The sequence below is a fragment of the Pagrus pagrus genome (genome assembly GCF_965226575.1).
Source record: "Pagrus pagrus genome assembly, chromosome: 5".
NCBI lineage: Eukaryota > Metazoa > Chordata > Actinopteri > Spariformes > Sparidae > Pagrus > Pagrus pagrus.
In genome coordinates, this window is record NC_140189.1 from 33,345,642 (window position 1) to 33,369,495 (window position 23,854).

A 23,854-nucleotide genomic window follows, 5' to 3' on the forward strand; every position below is an offset into this window, starting at 1 on the left:
AGGGATGTGGCCCTCGATGGCATGTTCAGGAGTGAAAAATCTGTTACTAGAGTACCAGTGGTGAACTGAAACAGGTTTTGTTTTAGCAGAACTTACAGTACAAGCTTGGAAATGTCACTTCAACACCTGACGGAGAGTGTTTCTCTGTAATTACCATAGGCACGCTGCTAAAAAAAACACACAGTGGAGTTTATGTCTTGACGTCTGGCTCTTCATATTTGATACTTTTACTACTTTATCGTTCTGTGCAAGTGATATATTTAAGCAGAGGCAAACAGTGGGTAGTTTTCAAACCATTTGGAGTTCTCAGTTGCTGTTATTTATTAATGTATAATGCAGTTCAATGATAATCACAGTTTAATCACTTCAAAACATGTATATTGGGTCAGTTGTGAACGATTTAAACTGATATTACAAAGATAGGGCAAGCTTTCCAAAGAAATGCTGTGTTTGTGATTACCACTCAAATGCAAACACCTGGAAAATATGATGTGCCCATGTGATATGTCCATGTTTTTTTTTACAAGTTAATTGGCCTTCTTCATTTTGACATTTTGTAGGAGACATAAGCCGCTTTGGTTTCCAGAGTCCTGTTGTTGCGCAAGCTGGCTCACTGTCACACTGTCATGGCTTAACGGGACACTTGAATAGAAGGGAACCATTGTTAATGTTATTAGTAACACCTGTGCTTTTCTTACTATGACAAGCCAAAATGTCTGATGTGAAAAATGTCTCCAGGTAGACCTTTTCCATGCCAAATATTTTGACGTAGCAAGAAAATAACCTATAATACAGTATGCAATTACCTTTAATCTTAGCTGTGTTTCGAAGTATAGCATACCAGTAAGATTTTACAGTGAGCCAGCAATCACAATGCCAGTGGCATGAAATCGTCATGAAAAAAGGTCTGTGACGCTGCTAGCTGCAAAAGCACTCTGGTAACCAAGGAAATAAAGACGAGAAGATCCCAACACCAAATTGGTCCACAGAAGATGGTCATTTTAACAATAGCCATTTATGTCCAGGAAACGTTTACATCCGCTGAACACACTTACGTTCCATCATTTTATACACTGAAACATATTTATTATAGTATTGACTAGAGAACCACAATGGCCATTGTAGTTGCAATTGCAGTATCTCTGTTTTTGCCAGGATTGTATCTGAAGAGAACAGTGTGTACATTTGGCACCTTTTTAACTAATTATGTATAATAGGTGTTATTTTCTGATGCATTTTGAAATAGCGGAGGAGTCTAGTATCTCAAGAATGTGAGGAAAAACTGCATTAAAGCAGTAATTAGCAGCAGCCGCTTACTGTTGGAAATTAATTTGTGGCTTAATTTGTGACTTTTCCTTGGCAACGAGTGAGATGGAAAAAACAACAATAGTGCCGATATCATACAGTTTATTTAAAACTGTGGTAGGCCCTGGGCTACCACAGTTTTAAATAAATACTACTATTTATTTTTGTGTTTTTTGATGCAGTCAGTCACAATTTAATGCCCTTAAATCAGCCTCATATTGCACAGGCACATTAATCTCTGCTTTGTTTAATTGTTGTCACCCTGATTGGTCAACAGTGTAATATTCTGTACGTGTTCAAATCCATGTTATAACTGGTCTTATGTGGGAAAAGAATGAACAACAGCAGTCTTAAGGTGTAGTTGTATTTTTGGAATATATAGTTGAATCACACAGGTTTCGAGGGCTATGTAGGGGCAATAAAAGCAGAAAATGACCATGTACACTTGCATTTCAGTGCAGGGACAGGTCCATATTAACATATTTCTGGATTCAGGATATGGATATGCGCAAGTAGCAGTCATCAACAACATAATGGGTTCTATTTGAGGCACTTAGCCAGAGCCTCTGTTTGAAGTGCCTGTTAACTTTTGTCTTTGGAAAGTCAAAGAGCTCAATAAAAAGTAGTACGAGTCTCTCAATCACATTTTTTGCTCTTGATCCCAGTTTGAGTTCTTCAGTATTGGGTATGTGCTACTACAGTCTGATCCTGTATCTGTTTCCATTTTGTTTTTGGATCATTTTCTTCGTTATGTAGCTGCATACTATGTGTTCAGGCATGAAATTACGACATTAAATAAGCAGAATGACTATACTTTTAAAGCTTTAATCTGCAATTTAATTTTCATGTTATTAAAAATGAAATACCAGAACCATCAACAAATTGATCTTTTAACAAGTATTGTCTGTGTATGACAGCCTGATATATCTTATTCCTCTGTGCCACTGAGCTCCATTGATGTCCAAAAACTACACTTACACTGGGCGACATGTTCCTTCGTTCTGCTGAACATGGCCACTGTAGTGTACTGACTCAATATCACATACACACATAAAAGTCATGTTGCTGTAAATACTCACTGAAACATCAAATGTGTGCTCACCCACTACTGAAAATAGTCCCCAACAAAACCATCTGGTGTGTCGGGTTACCACTTAACGTAATGTTTGCAACAGCCGCCACCTGTTTAAGGAAATCACCGCAGATGAAAGTATACTGTGCAGTTGTTGTTGATATTTATCTTTGAGTGCCACAAAAAGAGTAAGAGGGCTGTTGAGAGACATCCATGTTGTTTGTCGGGATAAACAACATGGATTTTTCATCAGATACAGATGGCCAATTACCTGCTTCTCACGGCAGGTACCAATAAGATAAGCAATAATTTCACGTTTTTGTTTCTTTAAAAGCAGTTCATCACCACCATTTTATGCACACCTGGGGGTAAGAAAGGCTACGATGTCAACACATCCTCATACCTAAAAGACTGAATAGGTGGATTTTCCATGGACATGGGACCAAACACTCTAAAACAGTGATTACTGTTGGACTATAGACCTATTTAGCATTTATTCTGATAAAAAAATATCACTTACAGCAGCTTTATTGTGTTGTGTATAATATGCCATTCACATTCAAAGATTCGAAAAGCTTCTCTTCATCTCCAGCAGAATAAAATCAGGTGTATTCTTTTGTAACAGCAGCACTTCAGAGTTATGGTTAACCTGCCAAAAGTCACTGAAGAAGACATAAACTGACGGTAAGCGAATACATTTCTGGCTGCAGGGTTCGGGGTATGGACACCTTCAAAACTTGTATGTGCAGAGATCTTCAGCTCAAACAGAAGTGGATGTCTTGTCCGACAAATGAGAGCAGCCACACCTGGTTATTTCCCAACAGCGTTTCACTTTCCCTCCAGAGGCTCGGGCTCGGTGATCGTGTGCAATGAACTAATGAGGAATCACATTTTATTTCCTACATCTTTATGGTTTATTACGACATAAGGCACTTAGCGGGGATCAAGGGTATTTACTCCTTATAAATAGGGAAATATATTTTAAGATTAATGTACAGCATGTTATGCCAATAAAACATTTTGCCGTTTACAAAAAGCCTCACTTTTAATATTCAGTTTGTTTAACTTCAGAATATTTCTTCCTCATCTAGTATCCCTCCTCAGAGACTCAGAACATATGCAAATAAGATTCCAGTTCTCAAAGGCAATCGTTACGAGTGTGGGATATGAGATAAGACAGTATTGATTAAATGAAGCAACTAAGAAGCCTGTGTTACACGATCGACTTGATATAGTGATGATATAGTGAAAGGACTGAACTCAGGGTTTTAAAAACAATGACAGTTTAAACAATGGTATTACTAGTGTTTGTCACGGCAACTAATGCATCAGCTCGGAGTTGAAGTGAGGATGACTAAACCGCCCACAGCCCAGGCAGGTGCTTGTCATTTGGTATCTCATCAAGTGCTAAATTCTTTGGCAGTATTCTAATATGAATGCAACAGAGTGCAACCACCCATTTGAAAACAGACCATCTTGTTGATATTTGCATATTGGGTCAACAGTTGTACTCGGTAAGCTGGCATGGACTCTGTCTTAAAATAACCACACATGTTTTTCAGATGTGTGTGTGTGTACGTGCTCATCAATATTACATTTTCACTGGTCCCCTTTGAAATGAACTCATTATGTACCCTCGGGCTACCCTGAGGTATTAGTCTAATCGAGCCAAATACTTGATGTGTAATTGCCTTCAGCTTCACTCAAAACAGTAAAAGAAACCGTCCCTTCACTTCTGTGCATTTACAATGCGACCAGGATCCAGTGGCACCACAACGAGCGTGAAAGTGGAAGCAGGAAGTGAGGAGACAGGTTCAGGCTTGTATTTTTTCCCCCAATTAACTGCCCAGGGTTCAGGTTGCAGAACATCCCATGCTCACTCTCCTCTCCTATAGCTTGCTTTCTCCCTCCACTCCTCAGGCAGCCACAATACATCTATCACAGCACCTTCCAATAGACTGTCTGGATGCAGTGCTGCTCGTGAAGAATATTAATGATTGCAGATACCCTTTGGCTACCTATCTATTAACCCAGCTCATTTATAGGTGATTGATAAACTGCTGGAAGTTGTTACAGCAAGGTTGCAGTTACAGGTGATTTTTGGGGGAGATTTGTGCCGTCTTTGTATCTACTGAAAGGCTCGTTAGAGGCTACATGTCAGGCTTCAGCTGTTGTTTTTTAGTCTAGGAATCTGTCAAATGCCAAAATGGAGAGGCTTTAAAGAGCGTTTTGTCCCGGGCACAAGCCCTGACTGAAGTACCTGGAGTTAATTGTATTGGACATTACATTAAACGTTGTAAGGAACATGCCTTGATGAGCTTATAATGCAGCAAAACAGACAATACATTACACAAAACATAGAAATTAAACCATCATATAGATAAAATTGAACAAAATGCACAATGCAGTTTTTAGGTCAAGAATCAATAAGCTTAAACACATTCAAGGACTGGAAATACCACAAATAATAACAGAAAACAGCTAAAACTAAAATGTAAAAGTGCCAAAGCTTTACCATCGAAGAGTTCAATAACCTTCAGGTATTTCTGTGTTCCTTGCTTTAGATTTTTGACCCAGTTGAACCCAGATTCCAACCAAAATGCTTCCTTTGGTGAAAACTGAATAAACAACAGTTTTCTATTTTTTTTCCTGTTTTACATTGATTATATGTGGCGGACCCTGCCACCTTTCTAACTACAAACAGTGTTCTGAGACCTTATTTTCCTCTGAGAACAGAAGCACATGTTTAAACAGACTAAACACAGCAGGTCAGTGTGTGACAGGGAGTGTGTGCAGTATTTATCACCCATTTCCTTACAAAATGAAATGGGGAGCACAATCTGGTGTGACCGCACCGTAAGAACGTCACTGGGAGGGTGTGGATGACACCAGAACACCACACCAGATATCTACAGTGAAAGGTATAAATCCATAGTGTAAAATTTAGACATGTTGAGGCAACGCATGTGAAGTCTGTATTTTTCTGCCACCATTTTCTGGTGTTCTTTTCACAACCCTTACATCCAGCTGTGCTTCTTCATACTGCTGCAAGTGAGTGTACCTCTTTCTCCTTTACAAATATGAGTCATTGCATTGATCGGATGAGCTATTTGAATATTTTAGTGACGTGGAGACGAATCAGCTGAGCAAATCCGAAGGAAATGTACTGACTTTTCTGCAAACGAAGCTCTGGTTTGCTTGTAATATATGTTTTAGCAGACCAACCTTCAGACAATAGACTGCAAAAGGATTAAGTGAAGTGAGAGATAATGAAATGACCTTTACCATAAGGGGAATTGAAGTCCACTTTAAATACAAAACAGTAAATGAATCCATTCTCTTTCTTACTTATCTTTAGAATACAGGAGGGCCTGTTGTCTGCACACTGTCCAGTGCACATTGTTTCTTCAAGCCTGCAGTGTGAATCCAATTACAAAAGAGTAGACGTATGTACCTTTAACTTTTTCCCTGCAAAGCCTGTTTCATCAGGAGCAACTCACTGTGTTTAAAGGTTATCTCTCAACAGCCTTCAAAATCAGAAATGTTCAGTCTATTAGCTGACTGAGAGAGTAAAGTTGCCCTTTACGGTGCATCCAATAATGTCTGATTTTTCTCTGTTCATTATTTACAGAGCAGCAATGACTTTCCATTCAAGCTTTTGGTTTGAAAGAAGTAACCATCAAAAGGCAGCCTTGAGATAAAATTAGTGTTCAAGTATGCCACAGTGCAGTGTTTAGAGACATGTTCATCTCCTGCATTGACTGGGTAAAATTCCACTGTTGTTTCACGGGCTTCTGCGGGGTATTATCGACAGCGCTGCACCCTAGGCTTAATCTTTCAAATAATGTTCTTCTGAAAATGTCAGTGATTTGAAGAGAGAGCTAGCTAACCCCCCCTCCGACCCCCGACCCTCCAAAATCAATACTGAATTACGGCGAAGGCTAATAATAGCATCCATGGTAAGGTACAGTGTTTCGTGGTATTTTAATGTAAAGAATGCACATAAAGGACGGTGGGTGATAGACTGCTCACAGCTGCTTAATACCTTTATACCTTCAGCTGCCTGAATATAGAAACTCTGCATAGTAAAGTGCTTTGTAACTAGAATTTAACCAGAAACATACAAATGAATACCTTCATTTACTTACTGGAAACATTTACCTCAGCTCACGTTAAATCAATTCAACTGAAGAAACTCATTCATCAGATGACTTGAGTATTTTTTTTAATAGAGCCTAGATAGCTATTGACTTTCTGAATCCTCAGTGTAATTATATGATCAGCAGTCCCTTTAGGATCTGGAGGTATAATTAAACCATACAGTGTGTCAGAAAATCAATAGACCAATTTAATGGTCTACATAATTTGTGTGTGTAATATGACAACTGAGACTATCTTGTCATTGAATGGCAGACGCTGACATTGTCACAAACAAATGATGTGAACCTGATGATGATTATTATGCCACTGATGAGTCTAAGTATGCAAAAATGGACAAGTGCTGCATCCGTGTAGTGGTTTGTCATGTGTCCAAACCTAAACTTTAACCACAAGTAGCATTCAAATAGCAGGAACAATATGGAATAATGCTTTATATGGTAATTATAGCTGTAATACCTTGGTAACATCTTAGTGATGTCTTGTTATCAACAGTGAGAATAGCTTGGTGGCCTTACGTGAATTCATTTCTGCAATACGGCAATAATGGGGCAAAAATATGGGGCTAATCACAAAATATAGATTGAGTGTTACATATCAGTAATATATTAATAATGAGGTAACAAAAGGCTAAAATACAAAAAATAACTGGGTTGTATCTGGGTAATATTCCCTAACAACAATGAGTTAACAGTGTAAAATATTTGCTGTTAGAAAGTAAAAACCTGAATGTTCAACTTTACATTAGTTTCGGTTTATTTTTTATTTCTCTGGTCACAATGCTGTTATGCTCTGGTTAGGTTTAAGCACACAAACACCTTGGTTATGGTTAGGAAAACATCGTGGTTTGGCTTAAAATATCTGTTCTGGTCACCAAAAACACAGCACACAGCCTATGACATGTTCATATGGTTACATCTGTAGTTTGCAGAAACATTGCCTGCTAACATTATATCTGGGCGACTGGGCTGAGGGTACTGAGAGTAATAATGGAGGTAATAATGAAGTTGAATATTCTTATTGTTATCAGTATATTAATAATTACTACAGTAATTACACTTTATTACCATGTTATTACAAGATATTATGACATTTCTACCTTGCTATCACAAGCTGTAATGTAAGTTTCTACTGAACCCAACATGACATTAATATAGTTAATGTTTTAAGGCATACATATACATCTCTGTATATTTTACAAAATAGTCACTAATGGTGAACATCTCTAAGACCTACATAACATAACATGGTGTCTTGGTGGCCACAACCACAACTCCACCAGTCTTTTATCATTGGGGAAACAACTATGACAACGTCTTGCACTAAACTGATGTGTTACTTTTTTTTTTATATTTAGAGGTCCACTTTGTAACAGAGTTTATTTTTGGGTCTCATTTCCAACTCTTCAAATACTGACCAATTGGGTGGCGACCGACCCGACCTACAATCTCCAAGCATCAGCATTTGACGAGTTGGGAATGAGGCTCAAAAATCAACTTTTCTTACAAAGTGGACCTTTAAACTGGCAGCAGACATTTTTTTTTTTTTTTTTTTGGCTTTAACTTTTCATTCTGAAGTAATACTGAACACTGATTGCTCAGTGTAATGGCTGTAGAAAAATGACATCATCCAAGTATAGATGGTTCCCTGGAAGTCTCTTTCACTATTCTCTCTGCCAAAGGACTGGATTTTTCCTTAAAAGAGAGGGTTGAATTATGGCACAAAGGAATATGTCTGGGCAATCAACACAGGAAGAGGCATCGTTTTCTGCAGTCGCTATCCCCAGGTAATGGTGGAGCAACTGGGCTAAATGTGGAAACTCTACATGATTGAGAAGATAGAAACCAAGATGTAACGGATGGGCGTTCACTCAATGGAGAGCGCTGTTGTGTCCGAGTCTGTTCCCCTGCTGACATGTGTTTCCCCTCACGACCAGGACACGAGAAGGTTAAAACTTCTTTCTGCTGGATCAGTAAAAAAAAAAAAAAACCTGCCTACTTATTAATCTGCATGTTTCGTAGCACTTGGATTGGGGTTTCTAGGTCGTACTGGGATTCTCACTGTTGTTTTTTGCTCTGGGCAAACAGAATAAAATTATGACGGTGATTAAATGTAAAGTTGTTCATTATGAATATTTTGTCAACACGCTGATAAAATAGTAATATTCCCCACATATGGATCCCTCTAAAGTGGAGGATAAAGATGATGAAAATAGCTTTAAAACGTCTCCCTGAGAATACACTTGACTCGGCCGGAGGGCAGGATTTTTTAAGTGATGTGTCAACATCGTTCAGCCGTCACCGCACTACTGAAGGTCCTGAAATAACCTGGTAGACACAAGGCTGACAAGAAACTTACAACAGCTGAAAATATTGGTTTATCTTGTCTTACCACACCTAACCACACCCATCTGTGATGCCCAGTGAGGTCAGAGGTTAAACCGATTTGGTCGCTGCGCTTCAACCTGGTGTAACAAAAATGAATGCGTGAACAGCAGATTTATACCCAGAAATTCATCATTGACATTATATTGCATTATTTTATGTTAATGTGAAAAAACAAGACTTTCCATGAGACAAAAAGGAAAGCTGTGTAGTTGTAATAATAATGAATTCAATTTATGCACCTTTTCCATAATGCAAAGACACTTTACATAAATAAAACATGCCAAACTATTAAGTTAATTAGGGTCCAGTGAACTCTGAAGAAAAAAAAACATTAAAATGATTCTGAAATATGATTTATACATATTTAAAGATATTTAATAAATTATTACATCAGGAGGTTTATGTAAATTCTAGTTGGTTCCACTGTTATATTTCCAGGCTGCTCTTGATCACATTTCACACATCAGAAGTGTAACAGTGGACACAACCTCAACATGAGCATGTAAAAGGTTCATGCAATAGGATGGCTGTTTGAGCCATCAGGAGAGTATGTTGTGCATGGCTTGTTAGAGAACTGCACGAATGAGTCCTAAAACCCTGGAAATAAGTTTGCATTTTTGAACTTCGGACTTCCTTGTCCCAAAGTCTGTGGGTTTTTTTTGAATGGGTTTCTTGGCTAAATGTCTGAAATAAGGTCTGTGATTAACACAAGCGTAAGAGATTTTCACGTTTTGCTCTCCGACATAAAATACATCAGTAAATACCCCAGATTTGAATTACAAAGCATTTATGTCTCTCAGAAAAGGTGGTTGCTAAATGAGACCACAGACGTGCTAAACGTCATCACCTCGAACACAAAGACTGATCTACTCACGAGTCCATCGACGACTCAAACAAATCTTAATCTAACTTGTACAACTTAGATTGATTGATTTTAGTGAAGTGTGTACATTTACGCATAGTGCTTAGTGTTGGTGACATTGAAGTCATGCAACCACAGTGTAGTTTGTTTCTGGCCTAATGTTAGCTTTTTACTTTTCCATTGGGCGATTTCAATGGTCTGTGAAGATTATTAAGTATCATAAATGAACTTATTTTCCACAATAATCCAAAATCCAGTTATAAAAATACCGTCAGCTTTTTGCTGCAGGAACCAGGGCGATAACTTCTAACTTCAGGGTTAGCTTACCGTTAGCGTATCATTCAGCAGCACTCTGTTATATTTTATTTAGCATGTTATTTCTGTCCCTTGTTCATTCATCATCCGCTGTGATTAGCTTAGGTAACCCGCCACAGAACCCGCCACTCTTTAACTGTCACTTGCAACTTGTTTCCTGTGTTTAACCCATCCCTGAGGTTCAGCGGACGCCTCAGGACCAACTCCAGCTCTAAGCTAGTGACTTGCTCAAGGGCACTGACAGGAGCATTGACCTAATATACATGTTTTTTTGACGAGTGGGAGAAGCCCCAAGAGGAAACCCACGCAAGCCTGAGGATCATAATTCATACTCTGCAGAGAAAGGTCCCGCCCTGGCCGGGAATTCAACCTGGACCTTCTTCTCCCACTGAACCACAGATGTACACCACCGTCCCTGTGTAACACTGATCTTCTGATAAGGAAAAGAAAACATTTGCTCAGCCAGTCGCTGTTCTGTTTAGCTCAAAGAACCGAAGGGATATGTGAGGTGAAATTGAACTCCTTGGACCATTACACACTGAAGTAGAACACAGGACCCAATTCACTGGCTTGCCAGGAATACACTCTCACTGTAGGCATTATGCAGGAATTAGGCCTCTGACTGCAAATGACTAAATGGGGAAATCTAATTAAATACAGGATTTGTAAAAGTATCTGTGCTGAGGATTACAAAGGCTCAGCTTCACTAAATCCACAGAGTGATATTTCTCCAAATGGCGGTTACATAAACCAGCGGACAAGGCGAGCCTCTCTCAAAGGGCCACCTCTGCATTTCTGTCAACGCTCAGGGAATAAAGGGTGATGTCGTATCTTGTATCACCGTTTGTACCCTGTATGTCAAAAAGATACAAACGTCTTTCCTTTCTGACAGTGTCAAAGCAAAAACACACTTCAGGTCACTCAATCTGCCGCTTAGCACACTTAAGATGAGAAAGTTTGAGGGTTGCTATTAAGGGGAAGGGCACTCTAAAGGAGATACTGTGCTGCTGTGATGAATAGACTTTCACTGTCTTTTGATGCACTAAAAAATAACTTTCCCTTTCGCTTTATGAGGCATAGCTGATCAAATTGACTGAGCTCACTGGATAATATTACTTACTGGACACTTTAACCTTAGGCTGTAACCTTGCAGCCACATCACCCGTGAATTGGGCTCATGTGCAACTATTTCACATTAACGTAATGAGGGGAAAATGTTATGTTCTTCTGGGGGAAAATATCAGACATACACGTTGTTTCAAATCTTATATCTCCAAAGCTTTCGCTGCCAAAACATTTCAGTTGTAAGTGCATTTTTTTTTATATCGACAACGAGTTAGAGATGGGAGGTGAATGAGTGCTGCCTGTGTGGAAAGCAAAATCAACCGTTCAACCAGCGTCTTCACCTTTACACCCAGTCGTTTGTTTCACAAGGGTACACTGGACAAAGATAAGAACACAACACTTTTTTTTGTGCTTCCAATTTTTCATGACTGAAGTAAAACATCTTTAAATGTTTTTTGAGCACACAAAAAAAACTATTTCTCTCAAATATTGAGCTCAGATTTGTTTAAATCTGTGTAAGTGAGCTCTTCTCCTTTGCCAAAATGATCTAGCCACGCGACAGGTGTGATTTATCAAGTCGCTGCTTGAAGAGCATGATTAGCAGACAGGTGTGCTTCAGACTGGACACAGTAAGAGGCCGCTCTAAGGGGATGTGTACACTGTAAACATTTTTTGCAATGAAACGGTAAACTTTTGTTGGCTTGACTCCGGATCTCTAGATGAAGCAACGCTGCAGCCTCGCTTGACACGTGCGTGAGAAGCGTGACTCGTGCATCCAGCGTGGCCGATGTGACCTGTTACTTTGGACGTCAAAATTAAAAGCTAGAGATAACGAGATGCAGCAGCGGTGCAGCAGTCGTTGTGTTTACTGGCAGTGTGCAATTCCTGTGAAAACAGCTCTGTGCAGGTGTATGACATTTTCAGCCTGACAGCCATGCAAGAATAGGAGGACAACAAAAACAGTGGCAGACTATCGAGCTTTGATTGTGCTTCTGAATCCACTGAGTTTATTAACGCTCCTACAGCAAAGTGTACATTTGCTACACCATCACTGGGATTTGGTGACTCGCCGCTCTGTTGACTCGCCGCTCATGGTGTTTTTCTGTGGTGTTTAATTGCACTGCCACTGAGGAGGAGTGAACCAGCATTTCACAGGTCACAGTCAAACAACCTAAACAACCCTGAGGCAAATGACAGCCCCTCCTGACCAAACTGGGGCAAAAACAAAAGTGTTGTTTTCATATTTTTCTGTACGGATTTTGTTCCATAACAATGTTTTGTGAAAGAGGGAAGGGGAGAGTTTTGTACCACCTGCAGGTTGTGGGAGGCAGGTTGTTGGGGCAGATGGAGGGTGAACACACCTTCGACACTGGGGACCTGCCTGCGGTTGGATTTAGGCAACAAATGAAAAATACTTTGATAATTTTTAGAAAGGTTTTCATCGAAAGTTGACAAAGCAAACGGGTACTATCTTAAGCTTCATGTCACGTGTGGCTTCTTCGATGTTTGACTCAGACCACAATTTTACACAAACCGTAGCCACGTTCCTTATCAGTTAATTTAAAAAAAAAAAAATCTTCCTTATGTTGATACAATCAAAAGAAATATGTAATCTGCGTATCATCACTTTCTATCAAACATATTTGCTTTTGCAGTTTGATAGCGATGTAACTTCAAGGAGACGGGGTCAGAACGACGCGGCACTGCTCCTCATTACGTAACGTGAATTTGACAGATGTAATGAAGCAAAGCCCGGAAACTAGTTCAGGCAGTCAGTAGGTCCGCTTCGATCATGGAGGTGTACTAAAGCTGTCTATGCTCTGCCCCCCTTTTGCTGTCAAACCGCTCACCTGAAAGTCATGCTGTAGTTTACAGCCGCTGCTGCTGCTGTTTATGTAGCATTTCAAAAGCCCAACCTCCACCACAGCATCCACCACAGCCTCCACCACAGCCTCCACCACAGCATCCACCACAGCCTCCACCACAGCATCCACCACAGCCTCCACCACAGCATCCACCACAGCCTCCACCACAGCATCCACCACAGCCTCCATCACAGCCTCCACCACAGCATCCATCACAGCCTCCACCACAGCATCCATCACAGCCTCCACCACAGCCTCCATCACAGCATCCACCACAGCCTCCACCACAGCCTCCACCACAGCCTCCACCACAGCATCCACCTGTAGGCTCTTTTTTTCATAATTTTCTTTCCTTCTTTATTGTCTCCCTGCTGTGCTGAGCTTTGTGTTCCCTCGGGGGGACTGACAAGGTACATATTCAAAACAGTACATATCTAACATTCACTATATATTATATATATATTATATTAATCCATTCAACAGGAGCTGGCTGACTGAACAGCATGTGTGTATTTTCCACTTTGTGATTAGATTAAAATTGATGTAATAAAAAAAATGTACTCACTGCATTTTTTATCTACTATATGTGATATAACTGAAATGTTTATCTAGCAGCTGATTTGAGCTAATTAATTTCCAGTTTGTGAAATTCAGTGTGAAAGATAACATCTCATAAGTATTTCCTCAACATCCTCAACTGAAACCTTTAGCCCAGAAAATCGAAGTGCGTCTCTGCAATGAAGAACCTAATCTCATGTAAAATTAACTCATATCAGACACAACTCGAGTAGTCATCCAAGGCTTGATGCGTGTGTGTTGGGAGGAGGGAGATTTTCCACACCGTGACCCTGACAAGGTGCTCTGCATCCCAACAAATGAGTTCAGAGCTTCAGGGGCTTTGGCCAACTCATGGCACGAATCCATGTCCAATTATCTTCCTTGGAAATAGCTTTGGTTTGCCTAATGTATGAAAAAGCTACCCCCTTCCACACACACACACGCACACACACACACACGCACACACACACACACACACGGACTCTCTCCTCAGTACATAATAACACAGTGGTGGTGCCCACCCTTATAAAGAGGAGCCATTATATTGTAGGTTAGGGCCACCTTCATTTTTCCTCAGCTGAGGGGAGATGATTGCTTCCCCACTGTAGTCTTTAATGATAAGAGCTTCTGATCACAGAAAGGTGCTCTCAGTGCCATCACAGCTCTCCCATCACACTGACAAAAACACAGTTCCTGAGCAAACAGGTAGAGAATTAAATGATTTCATTGTGTATAGAGGTGTTTTTCTAATGCACAAGACGTCCTGATAAACATTAAACATGCATGAAAAGTGTAACAACCTGCTTTGAATAGAAGGCACGGTGTTGAAGTGGTGGATGGGCGTTTATCTATAAAAGATGAGTCCTGTAACGGCGTCTTTACAGGACTCTAAGAAATCCATCAGACGGCTGCAGCTGATTCAGAACGCTGCTGCTCGAGTCCTGACGACGACCAAAAAAGTAGCTCACATCACTCCAGCTCTCAGATCTTTACACCGGCTTCCTGTCTGTCAAAGAATATATTTCAAAATCTTGCTGTTGGTTTATAAAGCTCTGAATGGTTTCGGGTCAAGATACATTTGTGATCAGCTGCTAGTTCTGAAGCATCCAGACCTCTGAGGTCAGCAGGTTCAGGTCTGCTTCAGTCCACAGAGTCAGAACTAAACATGGAGGAGCAGCGCTCAGTTATTATGGAACAAACCTGCAGGTCTGCTCCGACTCTCACCTCTTTTAAATCCAGACTGAAGACTTTCTGTTTGCTGAGACTTTCACTGAAGCAAGTTTAAGGCTTTGAACTGCACTGTGACTTTTACTCTGTAGTCTCGTCTCTTTTAAACCTTCTATTTTAGCTTATTTTCCTATTTCTTAACTTGTTTCAGTGTTTTGTTTCTTGATGTCTTCCTACTTGTTTTTAATGTCTTTGAGTGTAATTTTATGCCTTGTGTCTGAATTGTGCTGCACAAATAAACTTGCCTTGTGGTTGTGATGTAGTTGCCTTCCCCACCCAGAACTTAACCATAGTTTTTTTGTTATTTTAACTTCCTCTAACCGCAGCCACATCGTAATAACCACATGGAAATACTTGAGAAAGCAATCAGTTTTAAATGTTGCTGTGAAAACATTGTCCTGCTCGGGGCCTGTTGCTGGTGCTGCACTTGGTCCACCATGTTTTTTGGGTGGGTGATTCGTATCAAGTGGCATCCACATGATAACCAAGTCACAAGGCCTCCTGGCAAGAATTGCTATGTTCTGATTTTCTAAAGAGAAAATACCTGTGGACGTCTCTATGATGTGCAGAATGTCCACAAGTTGTTTTCCTATCAGAGCATGTCGTTTTGTGCAATTGTTAGAGAGCGCACTCCTTTCTGAAGGCCTTTCATTTGGCAGTCACAATTCTACCGCTGCATGTTCTTGTGGCGCGCTAATATCAAGCACATTCCTACAAAATCAATACCGCAGTCCGTCCTCTTTTTCCCTCCAGTGCGATGGTTTGGAGATAAAGGGATTGTATACTTGACATGGCAAGTTTAGGAAGAAAGGATCCTATCCAGAGTAACCACCTCCCAGCTCCTGTGGGGGCTTTAAACTTAAAAATAGGCTCCCCTTATCTCTTACCTCCTCTATCTCAGCCTTTCATGTGCTGTATCTCACAGAAAGGTATTTGTGAAGGGATAATTCTGTAGGTTATGGAAACATGCTGAGCAGGGCTCTGCCTCTGGGGTGTAATACACAGTGTCTGTACATGATGATAGCATTCAAGCAACACTTCGGGTTCTCTTCAGAGGAGATTGACAACTGGTCCTGCTATCGCTATGACTAACATGGGCTTTCATACTCTAAATGGTATGGCCATTTATCTACTGAGGTTTCCTCAGACCAGGGGTCACCAACCTTTTTGAAACTGAGAGCCACTTCAAGGGTACGGAGTAATACCAAGGGCTGTGCCAAATGTGTGCCAATCTGTCTCGTAGATTGTTCATTGAGGGACGTGCTGAGAAACTGTTTCCATCTTCATTCAAACACCATTTATTCAACATTTCCTCTCACAGGTCGGTGGCTTCGATGGCAGCGGCTCTCTGCGCAGCGCTGAGGCCTACGATCCCCCCACCAACACCTGGCCAAGCGTCCTCCACGTTGACCTTCCGCTGCAACTTCGGCATCGAAGTGATCAACGATCTTCTTTTTGTTGTGGGTGGCTTCGATGGCTTCGCCACCTCCTGTGTCGAGTTCTACGATGTTATGACGGATGACTGGTCTGAGGCCTGTGACGTGGAGATTTCCCTCAGCGGCCTCAGCTGCCCAGCATGGCCGAGTACACTTGGTGTTGTGACGCTTTAAGAACTGTTTGTATAATTGTATATATTTTATTGTGTTTTTTTAATTAATTAGCTGATTTAATATCATTAAAAGATTAAATACATTTCTCTGAGCATTAAAACAGCTGCTCCTTCTGAGCTTTCTATAATTGTTGACTGAGTGAGAACTCATGTTGTGTTATGTGCGAAAGGTTCACCTGCTGACAGAACAATTCCTGCATGCAAGAGCAGAATTAATGTGTTAGAAACTGTTCAGTTATTTAACTAAATGAAAGGAAGTCTCTTTTAAAGTCTGTGAAATGTTAACACTTGCTAACATTAGCTAACGATGGCTGCATACCTCACAGATTGTGGGAGTACCCAGCAATGATTTCTATGGTTTAAAGTGGACATTTTCAAATTGGCTTACTTTTAATCTCGTGCAAGAGAAGTTCAACTTTTGTAAATATCAGTAAAACAGTGTTGGGGAATTTACAGTATTGCAAAGTGCGTTCTTTAACGTTACTTACTTTATTTAAGGTCACTCTATTGAAAGTAAGTAAAGACTTTAAATTATGGACTCACTAAGAATGTGAGTTTTGTTTCATTACTCTGAAAATAGATGTTTGTTTTTTTTTTGTTTTTTTTTGAGAAATCGGGTCCATCCATCCATCTTCTGCTGCTTATCTGGGGTCGGGTTGTGGCTGATCATGATATTTCTAGATGTCCCTCTCCCCAGCAACGCTTTCCAGCTGCTCCTGGCATTCCCAGGCCAGATGAGACATACAATCCCTGGGTCTGCCCCAAGGTCTCCTGCCAGTTGGTCATGTCCTGAAAACCTCCAAAGGGAGACGCCCACAGCATCCTAATCAGAACCAGCGAACCACCTCAGCCGGCTCCTTATGGCGCGAAGGAGCACCCTCCGGATGTCTGAGCTCCTCACCCTATATCTCTAAGGCTGAGCCCAGCCACTCTACGGGGAAACTAATTTTGGACGCTTGTATCCGTGATCTCATTCTCTCGGTCACTACCCACAGGTCGAGACCATAGGTGAGGGCTGCAACATAGATCAACTGGTAAATCGTAAGCTTTGCCGTCCGGCTCAGTTCCCTCTTCACCACGGCAGTCTGTCCATCTCACACTCCACTTTGTCAAGTATAAACCCACTGTAATGTCACTGATTCCCTTGTGGATTATTGTTTTGAAGCCTCATTTTTGGCATTCGAGGACAAGCTGTGGTAGCAACTTGTCAATCACAAGGCAGACACTAAAGCATACCCTGCTTTATCGTCTGTTTTACTCTAACTGTGGCCATCATTTACAAAATGCACTATTTGGTTTTGGAGAAGAAATTCAAACTCAATATTTATTTTTTCCATTACTGAATAAACAAGCTGTTCTCAGAGGAAAATAAGGTCCCAGAACACTGTTTGAAGTTAGAAAGGTGGCAGGGTCCGCCACATATAAGTTAAACAGTTTGAAATGGTCAGTTTGTTTATTCAGTTTGTTCAGTCATGAAAACAAACAGAGGTTTGCTTAAGCAGAAAAAGTCAATAAAGATCTGCTAATTAAAATTTATTTCCCAAAAACTACATAGTGCACCTTTAAGGCCACACATTTAAGACTGAATGACTTTTTAACCCGAGCATGTTTGAGTTGTGTGCGCTCGGATCATTGCTAATGTGATCAGACCACAAGGTTTTCTATTTGTCTGTTTTTTTCGTTTATCCTGGTGATGACACATCGCACTAACCTCCAGGGGCTTTACACATCTATCAACACAAACCTGCATCATCCCTGTCATAACTCATTCAGAAAGTAATTAGTCAAGCGGCCTCTGATCTCCAGCTGTCAGGCAGTGGCGAGAGTCTAATTGGCTAATCTGACAGTCGCGCTATCAGAATTGCAGGTGAATAATCTGATCTTTTATTCAAAGCTTTTAAAAAACAGTAAAGTGCTCAGATGAGCGTTTTCAAGGCACTGATTGACCGTGCGTTCCCCCGAGGATTGTTGTATTAAAAGAAACAAGAGTAATAATGAAAGTCATGAGTCAGCTGGTACAGCCTGAGCATCTACAGATGATTCAGATGAGGACGCAATGGAAACGTGATAAGCAGATGAATAGAGGAGCGAATGAGTGGATGGAAGGAGGACGTGGACGGACGGACGAGCAGACAGATGGAAGTAAGCGATTATTCCTCGACCCACAGATGGTTTCCGGTCTTAGCTGCGGTGTGATGGCAGCCAAACGGCAGACAGATCCGCTGAGCACGACTTCCACTGAACAAAGCATTTAGTGTGGACACAGCAGTTCCTATCTGGCCCGACTTACTCAATCATCTTTAAAATTCTGTCGTGCGCTGAAAAAGACGGCACTCTTGTGCTCGAAATAACTGCCACAGGTTATGAGACAGACATCGAGTGTTCTCAGTCAGGGAGTAGAAGTACGTGGAAGCCACTGCAACAGCTCTGACTTTGTGACTTTAAAAATCCCTCTGGCCTTTGGCTACAGTGCAACTCAGCTCACCATGTCACTTATCGCCTGTAACAGTATGTGAGGATTAGCACCTGATGGTTCAGCAGGAGCTACCTCTAGCTTCCCCCTCCCTCCCCAGGAGACTCTCTGTGACCCCTGCACGTGTCGTACACGGCAGAAAAAAAAGATGACTCACCTTACACCGAGTGCAGCGAGCAGAAATTAACGACTGTGAGGGAGCATTATAGAGAGAGAGGTCACAGGTAGAGAGCACGGAGGCAGCTCGCACTACTTGAACTAACATGAAAAGAAACAGTCCACAGTGTTAAGTTGACCGCGTTGACACCGACCGCCTGAAACACTTCTTTGCAGAGGAGCATCTCTCAATATCCCTCAATCTTTTTTTTTTTTCGTTTCGTTTCAAAGGCTCCTCCTGTTGTGATGCTGGTTTTAAATCTAGAGACTTGTGGCCCTGAGTGCAGACACACAGACAGCGTGGAGCGCTGACATCGACCTTCCTGTGTATCTGGATATGTGTGTTTCCGAGTGTGTGGACACAAAGGATGGCGAAAAAGAGAGAGGTTGGGAATCGGGTCCTTGGTACTGGAAGCACTATGTCTGGCAATTTATCATAAAATAGCAGCAGCTACTTTGAACATTCGCCTCGTTGTTCTTTTATCAGATGATATCAGAAATGTGTCCCGATACAGTCACTGATCACCTGTTTGAAAAATGTAGTCAGTAACTCAATCCAAGTATCACAAGATTAAAGTAATGGGACTTGATTACTTTACTTTTGGATTATCGCAATACGAAACATGCAAGAAAAGAGATAAGTAATATCTCTAAAGTGACTTTATTTAATCTAAATAACACATTTGGTTTCACAGGTGATGTGTGAGAGTCGTGTCATGTGTGCTCATGTACATGCTTTTAGACTTTATATCATTTTTAATTGTAAAATTGTAATCCTGTTAGTAAGTGTATCTGTAATCCAATTACATGTTTTTTTTTCGGAAACTTTACCAGACTACAAGTACATAATGAGGAGGGGCTGTAGCTCAGGAGTAGAGCGGGTCGCCCAGTAATTGGAAGGTCACTGTTCGATTCCTCAGCTCCTCCGGCTGCATGTCGAAGCTTCCTTGAGCAAGATACTGAACCTGAAACAGATCCGGTCACATTTTTAGAAGATCCCTAACAAAGTCATTATTGAACTGAACCATGATATACATGTTCTTTACAGGTGGATGTAAACTACTGTAGACTGTAGGTAAACCAAATCATGATATTTTCCTAACCAAGTGGTTTTTGTGCCTAAAGCTAACCAGACCATAAGTGCAGTGTTGTCACAACATAAAACAGAAAATTGAACCCAAAGAAATATGAAGTTGTGACATAAATAGATGTGAAGTTTTCACATGTTTGTGTTCTGCAGAAACTGACATTGGCAACATTCAATCTGCCGATTGGGTTGATGTTTGTCATGTTTTGTGCTTAATAAATAACTGAGCTTGTACCAAACATCACCAGAAGTCATTAGCGATGCGCCATCCGTCAGTAGAACAGCTCGTCCCTGCTAACGTTACCTTAAATGTCACGGGCACTCCAGACAGCTTCAGCCACAGGCTTGATAGCGGGCCTGGAAACTGGAACACAAATGGCATAAATCAAGCTCATTACAGGAGTGTGTGCTGAATAGGAAGAGTGCTCTGTCCACTGCCTCATCAGCATATTTAACTCTTTTAATCAGTGACAGTAAACACAATCCTAGATTTCTTTCTGACACTGTTGTCAAACAGCTGTCAGGTAGCTGCTCACCCTTTCCAACTCCTGCAGAAAAATAAATGAGATTAGACTTATTTCCTTTGTTAAATACGTCGGCCGACAACTGTCATTACTTGCTTGTTCAAATTAGATGCTAAAGTCATAAAAATACCCATTAAATTCTATAAAAATGAGCATTTCAACCTAAGCCATATCCTTGTGCAACAGCGACCCCACATTTTAAACTGGCAACAGACGAGTATTCTGCTTCGATGCATCGGTATGACGTAAATGTTGATTGCACAATGTGATGGATAAAGTGTAATGGAAGCATCTGTGTTTACACGGTTCCCCATTAACCTCGCTATTTTGTCTGCCACTGGGACACACAGTCACCTTGGAAATTGAAGGTTAACAAGCGGGACTTAATTTGTAGGCTCAATGGCAGCACGGTGGTGCGGTGGTTAGCACTGTTGCCTCACAACCCGTGCTTGCATGGGTTTCCTCCACCTTTGACCAAGGGTTAGGGTTATTAGGGTTTCATCTACTGGATGCTTCTACTACTGTTGAGACCTTTCAGTAAAAGACCAAACTGTCAACCTTGTGATGGCAAGCGAAAAAGTCAAAGGATCACCAGAGTCATCGGGACTAATCTCCACACGTGTCTCATGGTGATTCAGCCAACACTTGCTGGGATAATTCAGTCTTGACCAAAGTGCCGAACCGACCGACTGACTTTCATAACCATCTCCAGAGCTACACTGCTAGTATGTCTAAAAATATGGCATGTAGCAGAGGTCAAACCATCTCTCATGAAAGAGAAAACTGTAATATTACAGAGATGTCTGGCGGATGTCAGAAAGATATAGAATTATCTCTTCGAGCTCGCGTTGTAGTTGTAGTAAGTGGCCTGATTTCTCTGGTGCAGCAGCTGAAAACACAGACATGGCAGATATGAACAGGATTCATGTACTGAACCTGAACAGCACAGTAAAACCTGAGATTACCTGACCTTAGAGAAAATGACCGTGTTCAAACAGAGGCTGAAGACGCCCTAAATCAGAGGACATGGATGTGACAAAGTTTATAACATGACATAAAGCACTTTTAAGGAATATTTCCTCGAGGACCGTTGCTGAGTGGAGTGTTACGTAACGTAGCACCAGAATAAAAATCGCTCAAAAATAATGGTAAAACAAACACGCTGGAAAACCCAATTATCATATTTTAGATGTACTATTATCCATCTCCTGCAGTTTCAAGGCTGTGAAGGTTTTAATAAACATACAAAAATGATTTCCGAAGGGAGAGAAACAATCATTATATCTATTACTCTGCTAACTGTCCAGACATCGTGAGGAATTATATCAAGATAAGAGGCAAAAGAGGCAAAAAATAATAATAATAATGATAATAACAATGCTCTGTTTCTATCAATACTTTTATGTGGATATCTGGAACTCAAATTTTAAGTTGGGCTTACAGGGAGGATCTTCAAGGTCCCAATTAGCGAAGAGAGGAGACACTCTGTTCTCTCGCAGACTCACTTTGCAATTTAAGCAGATAAAAGCGTCTTGTGTTTACTGGCTGGTCCCTGTGGTGAAGGATTAAAGCACAGCAGTGGACAGTGAAGCAACCAAAGACAACTAAACAAGTGGTTGAAGACTCTTTGCACAGATTCACTGTACAATATCATAGAACAACTTGACAGGAGCTGTTTGGTCGTTGTAGAAAGAGGCTCTCATGAGAGACCAACACAAATACATATGTTAAACAGAGGAAATCAATATCGTACGAGTTTTTGAGTCATTAATTCTGAACGATCAGGCGATGTCCACGGTTCACTGGTAGTTTAAACAAATGTGCATGAGCTCATTAATGACCTCAGTTTGGAGTTTGTAAAACAAATGTTTGCAAAGATTTAAATATCTGGCATCATCTGCATATTTAATCTGAGAAGAGCCTTTTAACTGTGATGAATGTTATTATATAGATAAATTACTTCAATGGCCTTTTTGATATTGTTAGTGGACTAAATTTCACTGAAAAGAGGCACCGACCACACAAAGCAGACACAACTTTTACCAACAGATCCTCCCCTGAAGGACCGGAAAGGTTGATTTTTAGTGTCTCCCAACGTAACATGGCGGTTGCAGTCGAACAGCGTAACACGTACTGGACCTTTGTCGGTCACAGCTTGGTCAGGTTTAGGAGAACGTTGAGGTTTGGGTTATAATCACATCACCTCTGTAACTTCTGTTACAAACGTACCTAAGTAACTTACGCCACGTTACTTGCCTACTTTTGTTTTCCTCAACTTTCTGTAATTAAATCTCATTTTTGCCTCGGTGTCTTGCTTTTGGGTCCTTTTTGCTTCCATCACCACAAAGCCAGACCACATCCTGAAGTGCAACATGGTGGCATCTGTACACAACATGACATCAGTACAGATATTTGTTTATAGCTCAGATTAAATAGATGTTATTGTTCAACTTTAGAGAGCGAGCAGGCAACAAGGCTGACACGCCTCCGGTTACTAAATATTTACTTATTCTGTTTAATGAAAGCATCGAAAGACATGTTACTCACTGTCACTGTGTGAGGAATGGAAGCAAAAGAGGTGCGAAATGATAATATACAGTATAACTGTGGGCGTGACAGCGTGATGCACTCGTTTGTGCAGCTGATCTGCTCTTAACAAGACATATAATTATCTAATCACAGAGGAGCTACCTGCCAGGACAAACTGACACAATATTTTTTTTAACGAGGAAAGACCTTTATGCAGTACATTTGCAAAAGAGGGGACAATTAAGAATTTATTGTAGACAGCATTTCACAAAGTTTCTGAACTTCCCCCTAACCCAGCAACTCGCACAATTCAGTCTGCGGCTGATTTGCTGCCACCTCAAATTACCCACGGCTCGGTTCTGCCCCGGACGACGGAGATCCGAGCTCAGTGAGGATAACAAGAACACATTAAACAAACCGGGATGGGATCAGTTACTATCCAGATACTAATTGCTTTTTAATATCAGGTGTAATTGGGGTTCTTGTTATGTGGTCCATTGTTGATGCTTAATGATCAGGCGAAAAGAGATTGATGTTTAACAAATGCTTCCCTGTTTGCTCTCTCTTCATGTAGTCTGGCCACATTTTTAACCCGACACCCGGTCTTTCTACTCCAGATCTGGGTTTCAGCACGACCTTGATTCTGTGCCGGCGCCGGGGAA

At 40.9% G+C, this 23,854-nt stretch overlaps 1 long non-coding RNA gene across 1 annotated transcript in view; it reads left to right on the top strand.

Annotated features, from left to right (window-relative positions):
- LOC311257143 overlaps positions 1 to 16,407 on the top strand; it is a 53,928-nt gene extending 37,521 nt beyond the window's left edge. Inside the window, exon 3 of the long non-coding RNA XR_014622582.1 lies at positions 16,136 to 16,407. This is a non-coding gene — a long non-coding RNA (uncharacterized lncRNA). The remainder of the gene's footprint in view (positions 1 to 16,135) is intronic.
- Positions 16,408 to 23,854: the final 7,447 nt, after the last annotated feature.